At 39.8% G+C, this 25159-nt stretch overlaps 1 protein-coding gene across 8 annotated transcripts in view; it reads left to right on the top strand.

Moving 5' to 3' along the window:
• MTUS2 (microtubule associated scaffold protein 2) overlaps nt 1-25159 on the top strand; it is a 271445-nt gene that overhangs the window by 5695 nt on the left and 240591 nt on the right. For 4 of the 8 annotated variants that reach the window (XM_072930341.1, XM_072930338.1, XM_030274713.4 and 1 more), the window contains exon 2: nt 2896-2969. The gene's annotated coding sequence lies outside the window, so the exon portion shown is untranslated. Of the gene's footprint in view, nt 1-2895; nt 2970-10418; nt 23482-25159 lie in introns of those variants that run through there. The other 4 variants (XM_002193074.7, XM_072930344.1, XM_030274709.4 and 1 more) reach the window with 3 other exon arrangements.

Here is a 25159-nt window from a genome sequence, read left to right as displayed (position 1 = left end):
GGACTTTGCTGCCTTGATATGCATGTTTTAAGTAACATGTGTATGCATAGATGTATCATGCACAATTGTGTGCATTGCTATCAGAATTGTTACAGTAATAATCTAAGAAGACAAAATCTTGAGACTTTGCCAAATGAGCTTGCATTTTTCATTGATGAAAGCCCAAGTGTCAGGGTGGCTCATAGCCACCATCCAATGCAAGCAGCAAAGGTCACAGCCAGGTCCACAGCCTTTATTCATAGGAGTAATTCTCAAATGTCAGTAGAGACAGTAAGATACTGATGCTGAAACAATGCAAGCCCTTGGGCTTGGTTCACAGGGTAAAAGCTGTGCTCTTTACCTGGTGAGGAGGTGGATGAAGCTTGCTTTCTTCTCTGTATCTTGAGTGAAATGAGAGCTGAGTCATTGTCCCTGTAAGCTACAGCATTTTTAAGGTTAAATTTGGATTTAGAGTGGAAAATGTAACACTGAGTCTGACAGAATCCCACTGTTCATTTTCAGCTGCTCAACACTTTTAAAACATCAAATCACAGAAAAGCTGCCCTGTTTGATTGTTCCTATTACATAATAGCAACATCTTTGGGATTTGAGAGAAGCCATGAGCAACAGGTCCCTTACATAACAAATCTAAGTTGCTTTAATCCCTGCTGTGCCACTGCTGACCCTGGGCAGCCAGGAATAGCCTGGGAGTGGTGCTGAGCTCCCCAGGCTCTCCTCTGGGGCTGCAGGATAGCCATGGAGCAGAGGTCCTTTGCTCTGAGGGGTTTTCTGCTAATCTTGCCTGCTGGGTTTACAGTCTTTTTTCTAATAGATTGCAAATAGTGCTTGGAGTAGGAGCTCTGTCCTTAGAAAATCCTTCCTTGCTCCTCATGAGTAGACCTGATCCTTTGCCATTTCATTTTTTTTTCCCTGAAACATCAGCATTTACCTCCATTTCCAGCTGAAAACTGGTCATGTTATGGTTTTGGTACCTTTGTTCCCGTGCTAGTTAAAAAAAAAAAAAAAAAAAAAAAAAGCTAAAAAACCCCTAAGTCTAGGTCAGACCTTTGAAACAGGTCCTTGTGAGGCTTTCTCCTGTCTCTGGGATGGTGCCATGTCTTGATGACTTGAGTGATGTGCTGGGCTTGCCAGGTGGGTGCTGTGGGGGAAGAGTGCAGCCAGGTATCATTCTGAGCTCAGGGGACACCTGTGATCCCCCAGCTTTGGTGGGGTGTAGGGGCCTTGCTCCTGCTCTGTGATATCATGGGGTGGGTGTGGAGGTGATAGATGGCTCATGGAGCAGAAAAGAGGCTACTGGGAAAAATTTGGGTCTTGGTGTCTATGCAGAGGGTCTGACACTTCTGTCATAAATTGTCATTAGTTACATTTTCTTATTTAAAATGGGTGAAACAGTGTGGAAGGGCAGCTCAGCCCTGCCCAAAGAGTGTGTATAATGCTGATTCTGCCTTGCTATCTCCATGGGAGAACTCTGCACTGCCCTGATCACCTGGGCTGCCTCTGATGTAACTGGGAGCATTTGAGGAATGATGATGTGGGATTGTTTGGTGGGGAAGGATTGAGGTGGCTATGCACAAAGAGACATATCTAATTAAAACTGCAGGGCAATGGAGATGATGGCTAATGAGGCTGAACACACAATTTAACTGAGTTACTTGAAAAGTAGTAACTGCATTGCTGGGGAATGGAAGATGGGGGCGGGAGGAAGGTAAAATGTAGTTAGATTTTAATCTACTTTTTCTCCACTTGGTCTTAACCGAAAGGAAAAAGACTGTCATGGTCTCCCCTTCCTCCCTTGCCTCTGCTTCCCCATTCTTTCTCTCTCTCTTCCCTTTTCTCTATTATACTCTCAGGTCTCATCTAAACTCCACCTGCTTTGCTTGTTCCAATTAAGATCCCTCATTTTGGTCTTCCATGCACTCATATGTCTTAATTATTCACTCTAATATCTCCTGTCTCTTTCCCATCATAATATAAATAAATGCATATGACTGACATAATTAAAAATAAATCCCATAATTATTTTTCCTTCTAAAAATCCCAACCCAAAACCTTTTTCACCTATTTTTATGATCTTTTTAATCTGGTCAGTGCTACTTGAGAGAGCCTGTTCTTGTTTGATCTCTGAATCGCAACAGTTTGGCTTTGACCTTTTTTTACCATTGGTAAAAGCGCACCTCATGACTTCTTATCAAATCTCAGGACTGGCTTTCTTTCCTTCTCTGCCTTGACCTGTTGCCTTTTGACATAACTCACATTCTGATTCACAATGTTTAGTTTTTGTGATTGTAATCTTTTCCTGACTTCTGTGAGGAGCTCCTTCTGTAAGCTTTCTGGATGAGCTTCCTCACCCTTTCTTGTTTTTCTTCTTTCCTTCCATACCTTCTCTGGTTGATCTCGTCACAAGCAAATGCAACTAAATCTCCCTGAGCAACACATCGCCCATGTCACATCAAAATGTGGCAAGGGGTCAGGGTGTCAAGTAGCACACAGTGTCTTTAAAACAATTATCTCTGTAAATATATTAAAACCCGACTGGGTAGAATCTGTGCTTCCCCTTCAGTTTCTGTACCTAAATTTGACTTGAGTGTTGACTTTAAAGATATTCCAGAGGAAAAGGAACAGAAAATGTGGAGTTTGTTTTACAAAGGTTTTGTATCCTCTTCCCCTTCTAAGAGTAGGTGCATTTCTTCACTTCACTCAGTGCTAAGGCAGATCAGCTTATCTGTGAGCTAATGCCAGGAAACTTGGACAGGATCCTAATCAGAAGGGCAGGATGTTTAATCTTGAGCACTGTGTTTACAGAAGATTTGATGGTGTATGCCCTTGTTACCTACTCTAGTTCTAACGAGTCTTTTGTTTTGTTTTTGTTTTTTCTTTCCTTTTTCTTTTTTTAAGGTTTCCACACTGGGGCTGTCTTCTAAGGCAAACTATCACCAATGGAAGAAAAACTTGGTTTTCCATCATTTTGGGTAAGCTTGTCCTCTGTATTATTAATGTCTGATTTAATCTTTTAAATGTATTTGCCGCCAAATAACACTCTCAAGAAGTCCTTGATTCTTTTTGAATAATGCTATTTTATCCAATGAAAATTCCATTTAATGATTGTGTAAGCAGTAGAGATAAAGGTGATTTCAAAGCAGACCATGAGGCTTACTGTGGAAAATTATCAAACAAAAATAGACCTTCGATTTCCTAATGTTTTTGCTTTTTTTGCTAGGCATAGTATACACCGAAGAGATCCAAACCATTGTACTATATATATCTAAAGTAAATCCTGTCATTTTTTGAGGCATTGTAACAATATTTGAAGATAGTCTTACATGCTCGGGAAGGCATAACTTTGTCAGAGGGGAGATGACTGTGACAGATCCTGGTAAAACTGTGCTGTCGTGGCATGAGGCTGCATTCGCGGTGAGCAATAACAATGCCTGCTGAAGCCTCTGTGTATTCATCTCCTGTGGGCAGGCATGATCCTGTCCCTCAAGTGATAAAAACAGTTTGACTGGACAAGTTCAGACATCAACATGGCCATAAGCATTCCAATGGGGAGACCCAAAGTCAAAAGCAGTTTCTCTGGTGTCAGTCACACTCAGTCACAAATACTGTGATTATGGTTGTGAAATAAGTGATTGAACTGGAGTGTCAGTGTCTTCTGGGTGGCATGAACATCCTGCAGCAGTTAGATGGCTGAACACCAAAGAAGAGAAATCTTGTGTTTATGGGCTCACGGATGGCCTGTGGTGCTCCAGCCCTGTGTGTTGCCCCACATGAAAGAGCATGCACAGTGCAGTGCACATCATCTCTTTGAGGACAGCATTGCAGGACACTGAGTGATGCAAAGATTGTATAGAAACATTTTAAAATGCATTTTCATTATTACAAATGGCACAGGTTTAAAAGCAGTTGTAACTGTGCCTACTCATCTTTGGGGTGCAAGTCTTTTTTGCAATTTTGGTGCCTGCTACAAAACATATAAAGTCTCCGGGCCTATTCCAGAGCTGCTTCCAGGAATGGCATTTTCCAAACCCTGTGTTTAGTTTCAAACAGACAGAATCAAATAATGTTTGGCAGGGGTTAGATGACTTTTACCTCTTGTACTGATCTTGGAGCATGGCTTAGGAAGATGATGGATATATGAGCACAACCCTAATTGCATGAAATTAGTGTTAGTCACAGCTGTACCTGCTAGGAGGTTTTCTGATATGCCATGGAAATACTGTTCTGGTAGTGTTACTGTTAATAACACTTCCTAGGAACAGGTCAAAGTGATCTGCATGGGGAGGTGTGGATTAAGAGTTTGATGCTGCCCCTTCCTATTTGTGCATAGGGACAGATTTTTTGCTACATTCAGCCAAAAAATCAGAATTTCAGGCAAGTGGCTTGATAATATTTTAATAGTCATCCAGTAATTTAACACTGGATTACAGCTGAAAACCCATAGAAATACTCAAGACACTTTACACTGTATCAGATGGATTAAGCATGATTCACTTATTGCATTAAATTCCTGAGGGATTAATAAATCGTTGTTTCCCAGGCTTATGAATTTAATGACCAAAGAGGACCATATGAATATCTATTCTTCTTGCCTGGTCTGCAGAGGTCATAGGAATTTGAAGTATTTCAGTAGTAGTCCTTCGATTTTTATTTAGCACATCTTTCTGGAAGAGACCAGGTCTTAATTTAAAGGGTGCCAGTAGTACTCAATCTACCATGTCACCATTAATTTTTTTCAGTAAATAATGAGCCTTGCCTTCCAAGACAGTATATCTTTTGAGCTTCTGAGTGTTGTACTTCACTTTTTTTCCCCTGATGGACTGACAAGAATTCTATTATCAGGATGTTGATTCTCTGTGTAGTTATCCATTTAGCTAGTCACTTTTGAGATTCACTTGCTATGAGCAGTGTTGATTTAGTATGGTGAATCTTTTAATTCGGGACTTTATGTATAGCATGACTTTAAATCACTGTGTAGTGTGAAATTACGGCTAGAAATACGTCCTGTCAGCACATAACATTATTAAATGATGTCACTGAATACAAATGATCGGATTTACATGGCCAGGCCTGTTTTCCATACAGCTGTGTTGATTGGTGTTAATTATGTGACTGCCTTTCAATGCCTTATTGATTGTGTCCCAGGCTAATCTTTCTCTGCTGTTGCTTACTACTGATGTCAGTCCAACTGCTTGAAAGGTGCCTTGCTTATCCCACTTAAGCTTTGTAAATGTTGTTTTGATAGTCTTTACAGTCACTAGGAAGCTTTAGTTCACCTATGGCTTTTAAAAGAGTCATTAAATTAAAAGTTATTGATTCATCTGAATGAATGCAGGGTTTAAACTGAGGAGCTACTTAAAGCTCTCTCAAGTTACAGTGGTATCATTATCACTGTAACAAGTGAATAGGGCATCTTGCATCTTTCTGAATGCAGAGAAGCAGTTGTCAAATCTGTCTTTTTCTAATTTTTTTGGTAATTTTTGTCTGGAATGACCAATTATTGAAGTCTTTGCCTGGCATTCTCTTATTCATTTAAGGAGAAGCTGATATTGCTATAAACCTCACCATAGTTTTTTACTTTTTTTTTTCTTCCATTGTTTGCATTTCTGCAATGTTAATTTGTATTCATTGCTAACAGTGGCTTTCCCCCATCTGTTATGTACTATGCATTTGTTTTACAGATTTCTCTTCTGCTGCTCTCACCCTATGTAGCCAGAACTCTTCAACCATAAAAGCTTTCTTTCATATCTGTAGCACAGTGACTCTCCTTTTATTTTTGGCATGTAATAAGGCATCCCTTAGCAGGTCCTTTTATATTTTTCTATGTGACTATTTTCCCCTGCTCAGTTCAACATATGATTTGTTTTTAATTTTGAGAAATGGTCTTTCTAAAATATCCAAACAAATAAATTAGATATTGGTGAAGATTGCACATTGTTTTCCATTTGCAAAAGAAATTGCTCTTTGCTGTATTGAAACATACTTTTCTGGTTAGATGGTTTACCTGTATCCAGTAGAAGTCCAATATAACATCAGCTAGAATTGATTCCACTGCTCGCTTGTATTAAGCCATGACTAAAATTTGCAGACTTTCCCAAAGTCACACATTTAAAGTGGTCCTTCCAGAACAGATTCTCTGCTAGAATAAAATTTAATGTGACAATGTTTTTCATACCTTTGAGGATACATGCTTGAGAAATATCTCACTTGATGGAATTCTAGCAGACCTTGGCCTCTCCCTCAGCTTGTCATTTGCCAGTATTCCAGATTCTGTTTTCCTTCTTGGACATGTATCCATGGCTTTATCTTCCCACCCTTTTTATCATAAATAAGTACAATGCCTTTTAGTATTTTGATTTTTTTTAAATCGTGTGTTTGTCTGTTACATTCTTAACCTTTAAAAGAATTGAGCTTCCTTTTTGAAAAAGGCAATTCTAATATTTGCTGAAATGAAGCCCAACCATTGCCATTGCAAGCAAGCTTTCAGGGGAATGAACTGTTTGGCCTTTTAAAAGAGAAGCTATTCAAATACCACAGTATGGTGAAAGAATTGCTTTCTATTTCTAGCTCTGCAATGCCCCAATCACAAGTATTTTGGCCATTTGTTTTGACATGGGAAGCTCTTGTTTGCTGGTCAGAACTCTTCAGTTGGCAGCTCCCAGCCTATGTGGCCTTTTGCAAGCCAGTGGCCACTGCTCGGCTGCTGTGCAGACAAGGCAAACTTCCTGAGCTGGAGTTGATGCTGCAGCTGGCTTTGGGGCTGGCTCTAGAAAGCAGCTGAGGTCAAAAGCTGATAAACCTCTTTTCTCATTCCTTGGGAAGATCTTGAAAGTAAAGTCATGAGAAATGGCTGTTACTGTGATAACCAGGTAAATGGTTTAATGAAAACAGCATGCACCTAGAAATTAAATTCTCACCAGCAAGTGGCTGGTCAAGGTGTGAACTTGGTCTGTTGCCAGAAATGATTCTCACATCTGGAACTGGGGAGGGTCTGTAAGGAGCTGTACAGACAGTGGATAGTTCACATGAGGTGATCAAATGCAAATGCCTGAGAAAAGCACAGCATCATACTGAAATGTGTAATCACAAAGATATTTTGACAACTAAATGCCATGTGTGGAGAACCTGTAGAATGACTCGCTTTATGTATTCAGCTGGGTTATGAAAGCCTTACTCAGCACTGGTGAGGCAGCACCTCAAATCCTGTGGTCAGTTCTGGGCCTCTCACTGCAAGAAGGACATTGAGGGGCTGGAGCACCTTCAGAGAAGGGAAGGGGAGCAGGGGATGGGTCTGGAGTGCAAGTCCTGTGAGGACCAGCTAAGAAGTCTGGGGTTTCTTAGCCTGGAGAAAAGCAGGCTCAGGGGAAACTTTGTTGTTCTCTACAACTGCCTGGAAGGAGGGTGTAGCCAGGTGCAAGTTCTCCCGGGTAGCAGTAGGACAAGAAATGTCCTTAAGTTGCATCAAGGGAGGTTTAGATTGGATATTAGGAAAAGCTGCTTCTCAGAGAGAACAACCTGGTCTGTTCCAGCCATTGGAACAGACTGCCCAGGGAAGTGGCTGAGTCACCATCCCTGGAGGTATTTAAAAGATGTGCAGGTGTGACACTTCAGGACATGGTTTAGTGGTGGACTTGACAGTGCTGGGTTAATGCTTGGACTTGATGATCTTAAGGGTCTTTTCCAGCCTAAACAAATCTATGATTCTATATATCAAATTTTGTTTTCTCATCTATAACCACACCATTACTGAGTTGTTTCTAAGGAGCAGTATCCCAGCTGGAAACAAGCCCACAGAGCAGGAATTAGCTTATAGATGTTTTGGGACAAGAACACTGTTTTCATTCAGCATCGTGTGGCTTAGTAGGAGGATACCTACTCCAAAAATCCTTTCAGTACAAAGGATTAGTCAAATAAAGTGAAGTATATAAACAAGGGTTAATAAATTATTTCTCTGCAATGACAGAATAGGAAGAACTTCATAAGCTCCTGGTTTAGCCTGTTAAAGTTACTTGCCAAGAATCTTCTGATATGTTAATTATATTATTCATATTGTTTTTCTGAATTTCAAAACAAAGTGTGACCTGGATTTCAAAGTAAAAGTGCATGAAAGCATGGTGTCCTTATTTTTCATAATTAATTATGTATAAGCCAATTTTATGGCAAAACAGATAAATGAGGTGTCAGAATATTTGTTTGTAAATACTTTGCTTCAAGATGTTAGTGCAATTTGGTTCTTGGTTTCAACAAAATTCAGTCTATCAGTGTAGGATGAAAGCACAACATGTTAACAAATACTGCAGTTAAACTCTAAATGGATATACCATTACTGAAACATACATTTGCTTCAGTTATTGCAGTGTGTGTTCTAAAACACACAAAAAAGCCACAGTGAAGCATTTGACTAATAACAAATGCCCATAAACATAATATATGGGTAATTTTGCATAGTGAAGTTTTACAGCTAATGATACATGCTTTGATTTTAAATAGGATTTTTCTGAATTCTACTGAGAAGTGTCATGGAAAGGTATTATTTTATAGATCACTTAAGTTGTCTCTCTACCCCTAACAAATCCTGGCATTTAGTATGGTACATACGCTGTATGTTGAGAGTCACCATTACTTTGTTCTAGCTAGTGCTAGTTTGAATCTTATGGCTCTTCCTCCTAAATCTGCCAAGTGGTAGAGGACATAGCTCCAATGAGAGAACAATTTAAACTTTCTCAGTGAACTAGTTTTGAGAAGAGTTTTGCTCAAATGCGGAGCTTCATACTGAGGCAGCGTGATTAAAAGCCTATAGGGGAATCAAGCATGGGAATGGTTTTAAAGAAGATCAAGGGGACTGAATGCAATTTTTTCTTCAAATTGTATAATTAAAGAAACAGCATCCTCATTAGCATAACACACTAAATGATAAAACGAATTGGACAGATGCCTAATCTTGAAATGCTTCTTAATTTACAAGTATACATTTTAAAAAGAAAGCAGTTGAGGTCTGTTCTTTCTAGCTGCCTGCCTGAATCATTGAAACTGCTGCTTATATAACTTACAGTCTCAAAGAGGGACAAAATACACAAAACTTAATCATGTATTCCAGGATACTATGCATGTAATGTCAGTTGCACGTGTATGTATGCAACTGCTAGAACATCCACAGTATTGAGGTCATCTGAAATTGGATACCTACCAGACAAAAGTACACATTTAGAGATGCTCTCAACTGGGGCCATATGCAGCCCCAAGTAGTCCAAAGGCAGCTAGCATAAAAATGAAATGCCTTTTTTTTATTGTTGATTTTGACATTAATTATCTGGAAGGTGATTCATCTGAGTTTATGTTGAGTCACAGAGAAATGTATTTGAGATTCCCATCAAATTTAGTTTTTGACGAGAATTTTTCTGAATTCTTGTAAAATTCTTGTCAAAAACTAAATTCTGAATTCTTGTAAAAATAGCTTTGTGGTTTTAATGAAATAGAGAATCAAATGTGGCAAGAAGAAGGTAGTATTTATGTTGATGCCTCCATGACTTGCCTATATTCTGTTCTTATCTAATATAAGCTGCAATGCTGCAGTTTCTTCTTCTCTTTAAGTTTCATCCTACTTCCCTTCCTTTAACATCACATCTATAGGCTCCCAAAGCCTTGTGAGATGAAACAAAAATCTCGTGAAGTCTCAGCATTATGTTGCCACCTGTGAATATGGGGAGGTTCCTTAGACTGTGTCCAGAGTGATGAACAAGAGGTGGGCATGTGGCAGGGAGGGATTTACTTGTCCTCCTCTATGTGGAGAGTTGTTCTGCACTACTCAGCTCAGGGTCTCCTCAGGGACCCACAGTGCCCTGTGCAACACAGTTATTGCTCCATGTGCATTTTTTTCCAGTAAAAATTTGTGAAATATGGTGATCACCAGAGTATTTGGGCACACAGGTTCAGCAGTATTGACTTTTGAATTATTCCACTTGCAGCCTCAATGCAAGGTGGAGGCTGGCTGCAAATGAATGTCAGTTTTTCTAGCTGGAAGCAAACCTCCTTTTCTCTAGTCCTAGTCTCCATCACCTCTCAGATGGAGAGATTGGAACCACCACTGTGAAGCTGCTGTGGCAGCCAGAGAGCAGAGAGGTAGGCTGCAGCAGACAGTCTCTACAATAACAATAAAAACTCCTTTAGAGCTTATGTATTTTAGCAAGTACAAATCCCAATTTGGCAAGAATGTTAACATTGCAGGCTGGGTTTGGTTTGGCATCAAGACTGCTAAGAAAATCTTAATACTTAATACTCAGAAGATGGCATGGCAGGTATTGTTCTCTGTTTTCATCTTGACCTTTGGAGTAATTTGGAGCCAAAGGGCCTGCCTGTTTGATTTTTCTTGTCTTAACACACTGAGCTGAATGTGATCACTTTATATCCTGCTAGTCTTTCATATATGCTGAAGTAGTTACTGTGAGGCTGCAGAGTTCCAATCTATAAAAGGCAGTACTATTGATCTCGCTGATACAAGTTCAAAGCACTGTCTGGAAATACATATGATAGCTCTAGAGAATGAATCAATGGTGTGCATTTTTTGAGGCAGTGCTGTATCTAATTCAGAATTGTGGTGGCCCCCAGGGGATTGCTAACACTAAGATGTGAGCGTCCCTGCATTTAGCTGATCTGATCACTGGTATCACTTCAGCCATTCAAAATTCAGTATTGCAGTAGGACCGCAAAATCTGTAGGACTCTGCAGACTTTCTCAGGGTTTTCTGTCTGTGCATTGCTGTTCTCTGCATACCAGGCCTGGGGCTGCTTCATTTTGCATGAGGTGTAGGATAGAGGGTGACCCTTCCTCCTCCACTTTTGGGATCTAAAGGTGTCCTTTGCTGGCACAGTATCTGTGATTCTTTATCAGTGAGAAAGATAGAGACAGGGTCACATGGAGGTGTGTAGCTCTATGGCCTTGGGATCTAGTTAGAGTGTACTTTTTGGGCCTGAGGATTCAATTCTTCCCCAAACAAGACGTTGTTATCTAGTCTGTGCTCATGGAGAGCTTGTTATAACTTGCGTGAGCAGTAAGGACCAAGACTAAAACAGTCTCCCTTGTTGTGTTTGTTTGGGTTTTTTGTTTCTTTTTCTAGTTGATTATAATGATATTCATTCCAGTCCTACTAATTTTTCTCCTGGATCTCCTGATATTTCATGATTTTTTAGTGCATGATTTGCATATATGCTATTTATACATGTGTATAAGCTTTTTCTAATACCTACAATTTGAAGAGAAAGAGCAATGCAACTGTTCCTGAAGCCTGAATTAACAATTGACAAACGTGTTGTAATTTATTTTTAATGATGGTTTGGAGGAGTGACTCATAATTTTTTAATTGCAGGCTTTTGCAATGCAAAATTTGTTCTACTCTTATTTTACTTACTCTTACAGGTAAATAGATGTAGACTCGGGGTTTTTTTCAATGCAAATATTGTTCTACTCTTATTTTACTTACTCTTACAGGTAAATAGATGTAGACTCAGGTTTTTTTACCTGCTGGAAGTATACATAGGATTGTTGCCTGGCATGTATATTTTTCTAGAATTCACATAATTCCTGTCAGATGTCATCTGTTTACATTTGAGCTGCAGTTACAGATTTGTCTGTGTTCCACTGTTGGGATCCATCACTACAATAGCTAGGAGGTTTCCCAGAAACATCAGCAATGATCTTACTTTTCCTCTCATAAGGGCAAGGGTTTAATTTTTTTCCTGCAATGCTTTCTTATTACATTAACATGAAGTATTTTATCCCAGTATTAATTAGTTTTGACTTTTTGAGAAAGAAAAACTTGCCAGAAACTTATAGTAAGCCTTTTGTCTGCTCAAATATTACGCAGGGTATGAACAGTTACAACATATAAAGGTGCCTCTAAAGAATAGAGTGAGACTGCTTCTTGCTCAAGTGAGTTTAATTCTTAAGGAGGAGGTCTTTGCTGACATAACAAACCGTTCAAAAAATAAATGTAGAAAGCTTGGGGCCTGTCCTTCATTTTCTGATTTGCAAGAACATTCTTTTTTTCTGTCTGCCCCAATGCTGTTTTAAATACGTTCCTGTAAATTTTGGGACTTTATTAATTTGACTGACCTTAAAATACTGTTTTTATGGAGTCAAAAGCATGCTTTTCTGTAAAAAAGTAGAGAAAAAAGCAAATCATTGTTTCACTTTTGAATATGAGAAAAGGTCAAGAATACACCAAAATCCTTTATTTAAGAATAAAGGAAAACATGTATGATCTTTCTCCCAAATTCTCCCGAAGAATATACTTGTTAGATATGTCTCTTAGGGATTTTCTGAACAGAGGAGGCCTGAATTTAGGCACATAGCTTGTCTCAGTTTTTACTCACAAAAGGTAATATAAATATTTCATATATTTAGTGATTTATGTTATTTCTAGTTTAGACTAGAACATACAAATTTGTGAACCTGCCACAGTTTTTAGAGAAACCCACATCATTCTATTTTTGCAGCGAATACATATTCCACTCTTAGTAAATTTCAAAGACTACATTGCTAAAATTCCCTGGGCAATTGGCTTGGCATCTGCTAATTTAATTCCCATGTAGGATTGTAATAGGATATAAAGTAGAGCTCTGGGGACAGCTGATAGTGTTACAGTGAAGATGAAACTCTAAAGGATATGAAAAAGATTGCTTTGTTTTTGCTGCAAGTGGTGATTAAGGGGTAGAAGAAAGTTTAGAGAAGTAGATGAAGGAGATTGAGCTCTTCCAATACCAAACTTTATCCCAAATAGGAAAAAATTATTTGCAGCCTGTATCATATAAATGCTTGAGATTAAACCTGCTATGACAGTGTGAGAAAACAGGTGTTGACTATCACCACCTTCCACACCCTCAAGGTCAGCAACCAGATTTCCCTCCCAAGTCTCTCTTCTGGTCTCCCTCAATTATTTCATGCTATAAATTCCTGGCTTGACTCCCCTCATATCAGTTACTTTTACCATCAGTAAAAACCTTCTGGATCTGTTGGTTTTTTTATTTCCCACCTTCCTTCACCTGGGCAAAAGGCAAGAAGAGTATGCTGAGGGTTAGGAAATACTGTGTTGCCAAAAGATTTAGCTCCTAACTGGAAGAGGACACAAATTATAATGAACTGTGTGTAGATTCATACTGACATGCTTTGAAAATAATGCTTTGGTTCGGTTAGGAGAAAATTTTGTTATTGCTCCACTGACCTGCAGTTATGTGAAGTGGTATCATAGCCATGCAAGTCTGGATAGATGCAAGAGGGAATGCTTATCTATTCATAAAGAAATGAAGAAGGAAACAGCTCTCTGAAAAATTACTCTATTGCACTTTTTACCACTATTAATGGGTCTCTTCAAACTTTGCCACTCCTAATACATTTTCTTCCTCAACTTTTTTAGCTTTCTTTTCTGGAAAAAATTAAATGTTCTTGGATTTATCTTCCTGCTGTTGACACTGCACTTCACATGAAAAACATTTTATTTGGAAACATGCTGATATTTTTGCCCAGCCATTACTTTATAAATTCATCCTCTCATCCCCATCCCTGAGTGGGGGATTTTTTTTTTTCTTAGCTCCTGGATGGGACTGACCTGGATTTACCACCTTTCACAGCTGCAGTTACCACTGCTTGGTCAGCTCTTTCCAAGACTGTCTGATGTCCTTCCATGCCATTGTGCACCCTATTGAATCTCTGGTTTCTCTCTGTGAATGGCTCATTGGTATTTCAGGCAGCTAAAATAGATATTCTCTTCTATTTTTCCCTGTACATTTCTCTGTGAAGAGAGTGCAATTGATTACTTCCCACTCTCACAGCAGGGAGTTACCTACACATTTTATTTGAAATCCTGTCACTTTTCCTGTAACACCCCTTAGATATTTAGTGCCCCACTTCTGATGGAAGTGCTTTTCCCATCACAGCTGTGTACATCAGCCACTCTCTGGCTGACCTTTCTTGCTGCACCACCTTCTGTGCCAGCCCCCTTTGCTGCCTCTCATCTGTGGCCCAGACAGTAGAAAGTTCTTATCCTCAGCCCTGAATGCTCTTCACATCTTTACCTGATCCTTGGCTGCTTTGATGCCTTACTCATGGACCACTTGTCAGTGGACTCTAACAGCAGCACTACTGTGTTTGTTACATTTAAATGGATTTTTTTTCCAACACACTGGGAACTGGTGAAGTTGAATGGGGATGCTGGTAAAAATAGTTTTGTTGTAATGTAGTTTACTGTAATGAGTTTTGTGTATGGTCAGTAATGGTGGGTCTGTTCTGATCTTGTGGGGTGTTTGGGTTTTTTTTTTTTCCTTCTAATTATGAAGAAAATTGCTAGCAAGAATGTTAAAGATTTCAGTTTTCTGCCCTTTGATGCAAGCCCTTCCTGGAAATGAAAAATCTCTTCTCAAAGACAATTTATAAAGTGAACTCCATGGATTCACTTCAGCATTTTGGACATTCATGGTCAAGAATAAGCAAGAAAACTACTTGGGGCTTGAATGTCTCATCTGGTTTTGCACTGAGTCAGCTCCAGCAACTCTACCACAGAGTAACACCTGAGTTATACAGTGTTCACACTCAGAAAATCTTCTGAATTGGAAGGGATCCACAGGAACCATCAAGTCCAGCTCGTATGTGAATGGCCATTTATGGACACCCAATTTGCTGAGGTGGGGTCTTTGATTTGACACTCTGAAATTTTCTGTTTTAATATCTGCTGGCTGAAGAGGGGCTTTAAATCACAAAACAATAATGCAGAATGACACTCTGAGAAGTGAGGCTTGTCAAGAGTCTTATTGGCTTCGCCAGCCATTTGGATGAATCAGACTATGGACCTGGTTCTGCCAGGGTCTGATGGCTTTTGCTTAGCTTTCATGTTTAGAGTGGGATGGTGGGAATCCAACAACTATCCTTCTTTTCTAAATCCTCCGAAAGGTGTTGTCATGAGTGTCAAGTTTCCGTCAGCTCATCCTGTCCTCATCAGTGAGGACAGAAATTCTTCTTGGGGCTTGCAGGCACTGCTTCAAAGGCATTGTGTCCTGCCTGTAGGAGATATCCCTGCCCATGGTGACAGATGTTGGGCCTAGATGATCTTTAAGGTCCATTCCAACCCCTAAACATTCTATTATTTTTCCTTTCTTTTATTTTTTTATCTGCTTTTTCTTATTGTCTTCAAAAGGCTGTGTGACTTGACTGGGAATATGGTTTTCACAAGCTTACAAGTTCCATTTAAATTTCAGTGGATTGAGCTCATTAGGTCTTCACTGGTTTATTGTATTATGAACATAGTCTGTGTCCTCAAGACACAGCCTTTTAATAAAAACCTCCAGGCTGTACCTCATAATATACCAAATTTTATTTAACTTTTTAAATGTTATTAAGGAGTTTGGATTTTACCTTAAATTTCTAGCTTGCAATTCTGCAAGCTGCATTGAAGGAAAGGGCGCTGCTACTGTAAATATCCAGCTGGCTTATGCCATGTTCTTGGAATAGAGATTTTTTACCAGCTGGAATTACAAAAACTGTCCTTGCCACTTCACTCAAGGGAAGAATCAATGGCACTAATTCTGAAAAAATGCACCTGCGAACCATTGGTAGAACAATATCCTGAGGAAAGTTTCACAGCACAGAGTGGAACTGATAGTCCTGGAGTCTGATGTATTTAGTGTGGAGATCTGTCAGAGCTGGAGCTTCCCTTTGCAGAATGTCTGGTTGTTTACACATGACTTGAGGGCTTTACTGGAGGAGCCATCACTGAGCACCTTCTCAAGTGCGCTGGCCACCCTTCTGAGCTGGAACATCACTTTTATTCCAGGAGAGAGGCTATACACACATGACATAGAACAGTGCAGAGGTTCCTCTTTGCCTTGAATTGCCCAAAACTATAAATAGTCACTCTTCACAAGAGAACGTGGTTGGTCTCCATTTGTAGTAAAGTTGGCCCTTGCTGATTAGTCTACAAGCCCTCTTGCAGGCACCATTTCCTTTATCCAAACTCACACTCCATAAGGGAACAGCCTCTCTTTCTTGTGAGAGCAAATATGAATAGGCAATTTTTTCAAAGTTAGGTGGAAGAGTCTATGCCACCTCATGTTCTTGGTGTAATAAAAGAATTTGTGCTCAATGAAATATATTTAGTGAACAGAAGCAATCTTTATTTTGCTGCTGAGAAGTTGGCTTCCCACTGATCTAGTGAATCTCAGCCATCCCTGCTGCTTATTAACTTTTATAGTCCAAGAGATCATTTTGAGTGCTCTCTTCTGAGGGGTCAGAGAAAATTGCCTGGGATATGGAGAACAGGGAATATGAAAACATCTCTGGTTAATGCAATATGTAATCCTCTTATTTGATATCAGTGATAAGCGGATCCTTGATCTGTGTGTACTGTGGTCCTTTTTGTAGTCAGGATATTCTGTTAGCACAATGACTAATGCCTCCCTTCCCAACCACATGAATGCTTCTTATTTACACCGCTTAAACTCTTTATTCTTGATGCTAACTGATCATTTAGCAGACTGGCTGCTGGCATGGCTGGGCACTGCAGATTAAAGGAGAGTGCTCTCAGTGACTCACATCATTACACAGGCACACTAATGTATCTGGCGCACTAAGGCTGAAAAGCATAGAAATGAGCCACTTGCGCTGCTTTACTGTTAATGTTCAGAGCGTCTTTCAGCATGATCTTAAGCCACAGTAGATGTAGTGAGTAAAACAAAATCTCTTAGCAAAGCTGAAGGTCTTTCATAGCTGAATGTGCAAGAGAATCCTTGACAGCTTCAGCTGTGTCTTAGGATGGTACGCATCACTTGTTTTCCTCATGGTTTAGTGAAACAATCAGTACAGTATGACTGCAAGTGTGTTTTAAATTTAAGTGGAAATACAGAAGAGAAGGCAGGAAACTGAGGTTAGAGAAAACAGACAGGGAAGGATAAATAGGTCCAAAAATTGAAAGAAGTCTAAGGGGTGGCAGAAATAAAACTTGGAGACATGATGAGGAAGTAAACTTCACGGACCCAACAAAAGCTTTCAAAGAAGGTGGTGAAATGGTCTGCAGTATGTTAAACACAGATACTGCTCAACACAGGCTTCATCCCAATGGTGTATGTTGTAGACTTGGGAGAGGAGAGCTGGAAGGCACCCTGAGACATCATCTTTTACATGTGCACACTCTAAATGTTGCTGACCCATTTTCACAGGCACTGATGAGAGTCCATGGCACTCACTAATTGCATGGGTACTCTTTTAGACTCTGCTCAGGCATTTGGAAATATTTAATTGATATCAAGCATGACTAGAAGTTGAATCCAGGTACTAGTATAGTCCCCTCAGTAAAAGTTACTTGAAAAATAACCATGTGTGTACATCAGACACCACTATTACAATGGTAAAAACAATCCTTCAGGAGAAAGTCTAACAGCGGCACTGGGAATAATTTAAACTTCAAGAGCAATAGAACTGAAGTTGGTTTTTGTTGAAGGACATTTTGGTTTTTAGCATCCACAGAATTGCCAGAGGAAGGTAGCTAGAGAAAAGGACATTAGTAATTAGAACCTCTTACTGAGTGTTTTGTAGTTTTGGCTCTTACCAGAGATCTGTGACTGGTGTGATTTATCATCTTTTGCCAGGTCATCAGACATCCCCATATTTGAATTATTGGTCCTTAGCACTGGAGCCACAACAGACAAGTCTCATGCATGTAAATATGAGTTCTTATGCAGCGTTATGAGTGCTTAGAGTTTTTTCTTGTATGCAGAACATGTTATGTCCAAATGGGAGTATAGCAAAAATAACGGTAGGAAGAAGCTGTTTCTGAACTATCTGGTATTACACTTCCACTGTGTTCAATTAGTTTTAGAGAATTTTCTTATGAATGCTGGGAGCTCCAATTACCCTACAGTCTACCATGAAAGCAATGGGACAGTCTTTAAAATCAAATGTTGATTCAGGAGAAAAAGAGCAAATCCCTTTCACGTAAAGAAATGTTGCATTTATCAACTAACATGTCCATGAAACACTGTATGCCAAAAATTAGTAGAATTTTTAAAACACAACAATTTTATGGGTTTCAAAACCACAAAATTACGTGAATGGTCACAAAACTAGTAGAACTACTGAAGCTTGGTTTCTATTGGATTTATCTCTCATGATTAGTTCACTTTTTACTGAGTTGTACCAAGCCCTTTTGTACAGAGAAACCACATAGGGAAGAGTCCTTGGTGATGCTGGAATTGCTGTGGAAACATCAGTCACAGTAGCACCTCATTAGGCAGTAGACAGTCACCATGGGAGAGAAACCATGATGAAGGGATTAATTCCTTGGTGTATCATAAAAGACTTATTCCAGTTGAGGCTCTCTCATCATGAAGGAAAACTTTTCCCATGAAGACTTTCTGTTGTCTCATGAAGTGAAAGCAACTTTCTAGACTTTCCTAAGCTCTGCTGCCTGATCACCAACTTTCACAAAACTTGTGGGAATTCAGCACTTCTACCACAGTTGCTTGAAAACGGCCATGAAGTTAAAAAGAAGACAGATCATGCATATAAACTGCAGTAATTTAGGATGTACTTGGACATAAAGAAGCAATTAAGGGGCACTTTCTGGACCTCACAATGGCTTTGACAATTTTCCAGCTCAAGGATTTTCATCTCTATGATTTCAACATGGTAGAGCGTACGAAGACTAAGAGCAAATGAAAAAAAAAAAAAAGGCACCTCCAAAAAGCTGTTCACAATTGCATGTAAAGTGCAGTATCAACAATTAGAAATTCTCTCCTGGATACTTTCTATTCTGTAATGGGAATTATGTATTGATGTCAGAGGAAAACTAATTCTGATGGTGACTGCAACTTGCTGCTTGTACAGGCTGTTCTACACAGTAACTGAATGTGAATACTTTCACTTTAGCCAAAGGATAAATATACAAGTCTATTGAGCTAAAATATGCTTATTTCTGAAGCAAATCAGTGATGATGTTTTTTTTCAGAAGTTGTGTATTAAAAAAAACCCCAAACAACAAAACCCAAAAGCCTCCTTTAAGCTGTAGAATTTAATATTTTTTTTGTCATGGTTTAGCCCCTAGTCAGCCCCTCATGCATTCCCCACCAGCAGGACTGGGGAATTTGAAGAGTAAAAATGAGAAAACTTGTGGCTTGAGATAAAGGCAGTTTTATAGGGAAAGCAAGACCTGTTCATGCAAGCAAAGAAAAACAAGAAATTAAGATCACCACTTCCCATAGGCAGGCTGATGTTCAGCCATTTCCAAGAGAGCAGGGGCCCATTGCACAGAACTGTGACTTGGGAAGATAAACCCCATGACTCCAAATATCCCCCCTTACTTCCTCCAACTTTATATGCTGATCATGATCCCAGACATGGTTTGGGATATCCCGTTGGCTGGCTGGGGCCAGCTCCATGTGTACCCCCAGCCCACTCACTGGTGGGGTGGGGTGAGAGGCAGAAAAGTCCTTGAACCTGTGTAAACCCTGCTCAGCAGTAACCAAAATATCCCTGAATTACCAACATTTTGATTTTCCCAGCACAAATCTAAAACACAGTCCCATAAGCAGCTACTGTGAAGCGAATTAGCTCTATACAAGCCACAGCACAACGTGCTTGACATGTAAGTTCTTTGTAGAGAAAGAAAACATTTTTTATTTCTAGTGCTGTTGCATCTGCTCTTGGGAGCTGCTTGGGTTCATGATGTTCTTGTATCTGATTTTTGGGGATATCCCTTTTTGCTTGCCAGAGGGTTTGTATGGTTTTTTTTGGCTGCTAGCTTGACTGATGAGGAGTGCTGGTATCTGCCACTGGTTTGTTTCCTAGAGGCAAATTGACTCAGTGGTCTTTATGGAAGACCTTATATAATGATAAGTCAGGTGGAAGTGTCCTCCTAAAACTATATTGGGAAATAAGCTGTATGTGTATTGTTGCCTTTAAGGAGATTTCCAGTTAGCTCCTGGTAGAAGAAAGACCTTCAAACAGTTTTTTCACTTGGTGTGGTGGTGAGGAAGATCAAACATAGAAGGCAGGTTTTTAGCTGTGAAAATAATCAGCAACCAAATCCCAGTGAAAATATAAAGTGGTATTTAGGGATTCTCGTCAAATAAAACAGCTCCTTCAACACCTTTGCAAGTTAAAAATGGGGCATTAAATTGTATCAATCATAAACTTTAAAAACTGGACTCCAGTTCACTTCTATTTCAACAAATGTAGATGTTAAATCTCAGATGAATAATATGCAGCAGGAAGGCATATTGTATTTGCTTTTTGATGTGTGTGTTGTTTTGTTTTGTTTTTTTTATTTTTTTTACCCAGAAATAGCTCTAAATAACTTAAATTCAGTTAAAAGAAGCCCATCTGTTACTGTTCTTGTTTTCTTACCCATCATTTAAATGGTAAATACCAAACTGTAAATACTTCAGCTGTATCTCTTTGACAAAGAACACGTAGTAACAGTTCACTTTATTGTGAAAGTAGTGCAAAAAACACAGGACAGGTCTGAAACCATCAACTACTTGATACAAAGTACTTATTCTAATCAACTGCCAAAACATTCCCGCTTAGTTTCTCTAGGTCACAGCTACCTGCTTTTCAGGCTTACTTCTCTGTTAATCTGAAAGGAGGTAACCGTAGCTGATAGGAATGTTTTAGAATGGAACAGTTTACACCCTGTGAATTTTTGAAATGCCTTTTTTATTTTAATGGTCTGCATATACTTTGTTTAATGAGTGTGAAAAGCTTTAATTTAAACTACAGTGAGTGCTCTAGTACTACTGCTGAAGCACTGTCAGGCAACATTGGTCCTTATTCAATGAAACAATATATTAAAAAAAAAGTGCAGTGATTTTTATAACAATAATGGTTTCCTTCATGGAAAACAGTAAATAAATGTGCCTTAAGACTCTGCCTGGGCACAAATTATTTAAAGATTGCTGTTGGGTTTTTTCCTCATGTCAAATTTAAACTTCCCTTTGTATCTTTGCTGTCACTTAGAGGTTTTGTCTTTTTGAACCTAAGATTTTTCTTTATCAGCCCTATCTCAAAAGACATTTATTTAAGGTTCTTGAGTTTTTCTACCATGAGATATATACTATTTTTTTCTGATTTTCTGGGGTAGTCAAGACAAATGAAGTGGGATGAAAAAATAATAGATTTTCTCTGACCAACTACAGGTCAGAGTTAATGTTAAGCTACAGGATTGTCTCTATTAGCAAAGAGCACTACCAAGGACAGCCTGTCTGCTGACACTGGGAAGCTGCTGGAGCAGTTCCTGGCCTGAATCCTGGCAGACCCGTGCCAGGTAGTTTTCTCCCAGTGGATTCCCAGGCCTATTTTCAGGAGTTAGAGGGTCAGGGCATGGCCCCATCAGGCAGCTGCATGCAGTCACCCATTTCAGTCCTATCTTGGAAGGTGACCTTATTCCCAGGAAGCTACTTGGGAATGACTAATTGAATGGGATAGCTATAGCCTACAAGGTTTCCTCAAGCAACCTGAGCTGGCAGTGCTGGTGAGCAAGGCAGCAGCTGTCCCATAATAGCAGCGTTGGATCCCACATCTGTTTGTGCCCCTCCATTAGACTGATGTAGTGGTGGCATGGGAGGTGAAGAGCTCTGTGGTGGCATGGCTCCTGTCTGCCCTGCCACCAACACTGTGCTGGAGGTTCTCTGTCCCCTTGCTCTGAAGAAGGTGAGGAAGGTTCCTCAGGACCTCCTGGACACAGGAGCATGGTTCAGTGGTTGAAGTAATGTAGCCCCCAGTGGTAACAAGGGAATCAGAAGATGTGTCAGAATGTGATGTTTTCAGGCTCAACAGATTAACAAAATTATTTAAAATTAGGTGAGTGTTAGTTTGTGGTTTATTTTTCCTTATTTTCTTTCTAAGCACTGAGTTTTCCATGTTTCTCAGATCATTCTGCTACTTCCATTTCTCATGACATCACTTTCTTCTCATGGTTGTTCCCTCCTTCTGTTGTGTTCTCACATTCTTGGCTGCTTGCCCCACTCATGAGTTTTGCTGTATTGCATAGTTTCACTTGTCTGTGACCCAGTTCTAATCTTCTGGGGTTTATCTCTTCTCTGGGGCACACCTTGTCATGACCTCAACCACGCTTGCTCCCCACCAGTGAAACCACAGCAGTAATGCTTGTGACTCTCATGTTTCTTTATTGCCCTCCTTCTCAGTTTTCTCAGATTGAGGAGGACTGTCTCCCTTCCCAGACTGCTACCTCTAGCTGAGCTCAGTGTCCTTGCCCATCTCAACCCTTTCCAAGCTGTGAAGTTGCTCTGGTGTCCCATCATACTGACAGAAAAGGATCTGGGTTCCTGGATATTGATACTGCACAGGATAAAGTAGGCACTGACTAATCTTTTCCTGCTAAAGTAGCTTTAAAAAGCAGGATTTTTAATCCTCCTTCTTCCCCAGTGCAGGCACATTCAGGTGAGACTGTTTTCCAATTTTAGAAGAAAATTAGAATTTCTTGCTATACAGAAAAGGAGTGGGGAAGAAATGGTGATTTAATGGTGGCAGCTGGGTAAAACTCTTGCATTTAACTGTTTTGTATTTTTGCAGCAGAATTGCATAAGTGCCAGGTGACATCTTTGTCTCTTTGTGGGCTGGTACCAGCAGTAGGGAGAGCTGTGTGAGACTGCTTATGGGGGAGAGATGAGGTGGCTGCCCAGATACTTAATTTCAGTGCTTTGGAAGTATTTTCTGAGCCACAGTCACTGGATTTTCCTGCTGGTGCAGGGGGATCTGTGAGCTACAGCTTCCTGGCAGGATTCTGGGAACAGCACCAAAACCCCCGACAGGCAGCGAGCAGGTTTTGTGCTCTGAGTCAGAAGCAGGCTGAGAAGATGCAGCCTTCAAAGGATGTATCCAGGATGGGGAACGGGATCTGTGCGAGGAGGATATTTCCAGTGTGAGGCTCAGAGCCTGGAAGAGCCCTCTCCTGCCAGCACTCTCGGTGAGTCTGCAGGTCGGCAGCTAGTTTTGATACAATCACAGGAGAAGGGACATTGCTGCCTTTCACCACTGCTACCCTGAGCCAGCTCATCCTTCTAGCTATTTCTGTCTATGCTTATCTATAGCATCATCCCCCTTGTGCTTGTGTACCTGCCAAGCATTCCAAACAGGCACTGCTGTGGCAGCCTCTTTCCTTCTCTCCAGCCTGGAGGATAAATGACTGGATTGGTTTTGTTTATTTTTAATTGTTTCTCTGCATCAAGAATTTACGGTGGGAAAGCTAAGCTGGAGAAATGCTTTCAGGAGTGGGTGGCCAGATTGGCAGATGTCTACTTGTTCTTAGCCCCTAGAGGAGTCCTGCAGCCTGACCCTTGCTGGGTTCATTCTGCTCTTTTTGAAAGCGATGGTTTCTCGGAGTGAGATGTGGTCTCGGGTAAAAACAGACAAAGTTCGGATGCGAGAGAGAAGATCTGGATCTGACTTGCCTTCAAGGGGACCCAGAACAGAAAGCTGAAAGCTTGGGTGAGTTCACAGTAGCTGGCTTATCCAGTGTAGGACACGGTATTCTTCTTTATTATAGACTGAGTTATCCAAGGTAAAAAATAGCAGTATCAGACATCCTAATATCTTTGCATTATCGATATACTCATTGCTGCTATGTGGTGTTTTGTTTAGTTTGAGCTGTGAAGCAGACTGCTCTCTGTGTTTAGTCCATCTCACTGTGGCTTGTGACTTTGCTCCCCACTGGGAATTTCAGTGCTTGCATCTGGAGTTGTGCAAATACATTAAGGTGTGCAAAATTTACATCATGCTTTAGCATCTTTGTTACAGCACTGGTTTAAGTAATTAGATTTCACTCAGGTTTGAAAATTGATATTAAATCATGTCTTCTGCTACCTCAGTGTATGACTTCACAGGCAAAAAACACATAAATATCTATATTTATAACATACCACTTTGTATACTTAAAATACAAGGTGCAGACATAGTGAAAGTTTCAATGCACCTTCCCAAAGTAGCTTTGTTGGATAGGTGTGAACAGATTGAATACTCAGAATTTTCTTCTTTTAAATAATCAGATTTTAAACACAGAATTTCAGTGTGAGGTTGTCAGGGCTTCCCAGATATTTCTATCCTTACACAGACAGAAACTCTTATTGTAATATTTGAAATGAGATCTGGGTTCAGACATCCTATATTTCTTTGTTAAATCTGTAATTAAATATAAATTCTTATGGCAATATGCACAGTGGAAGGAAGTTTTTTTGATGAGAAAGAAGCGTTGCAGTATGTGGAGTATCTAAATACCTAAATTGTTATGTTTTTGTAATAGTGTTTATGAAATACCTCTGTGCTGTAGGCAATCACTGAATTCATTTACAAAATGCAGCTTTAAAAACAAAAATAGTTTTTGCACTTCCAAAACAGCATAAAAATATTTGTAGTTGGTTACAAATAATGGACCATTTGGGCTGAGATGCCCTGTGAAGGTCTAAGAGTTGGACTCGACAATCATTTTTCCAGAAGGAAAAAGAATCCAGAATCACCAACTTCTGTGATTCTGCTGGCTAAGGTTTGGATGATACTTCTGGACAGAAGCATTTGGCCAGCATTTTGGCTTAGTTTCCTACCAGCATGTGATGTTAAACCTGGCAAGTCCAAGGAAGAATGTGTTTTACCCTGATTGTTAAAAATTATCTACCTTTACTTGTATGAGTCTGGCAGGTCTCAATATATATTATTATTAGGAGGTTTTGAAATCCATAAGTAACAAAGTTCTACTTTTTTCTCAGTCCATAAGTACAAGTAACCAGTGTTTGCATAGCCCTTGTCACAAGTTGGTAAGAAAATCCTTTACAAATGGGATTGCTGCCACTGAATTGTTGTGTGTATTGAGGAATGACAGAACAGGATATGGGAGGCATTCTGTCTCATTTTCACCATCTGAAGTTAAACTGGTCATTTAGGCTCACCATCACAGGGTGAATTCCACAGTTCATCACACTCTGGAGCATCTTTGTTTTCTTTGAGAAATGCAGTTAAATAGCTTCATTCTTCTGCTCAGTCCCAGGTTCTTGTTGCCTGGATTTTATCTTGTTGCCTGGGTTTCTTTGCTTCTAATGCTGCTTTTGGGAGACAACTAATTACTTTCCTCTGAGAAAGAACCTATTTTAATTTTGAGGACAGCTTATGGAGGGGG

This window comes from Taeniopygia guttata, chromosome 1 (genome assembly GCF_048771995.1).
Source record: "Taeniopygia guttata chromosome 1, bTaeGut7.mat, whole genome shotgun sequence".
NCBI lineage: Eukaryota > Metazoa > Chordata > Aves > Passeriformes > Estrildidae > Taeniopygia > Taeniopygia guttata.
This window is presented reverse-complemented; position numbering and strand designations above follow the sequence as displayed.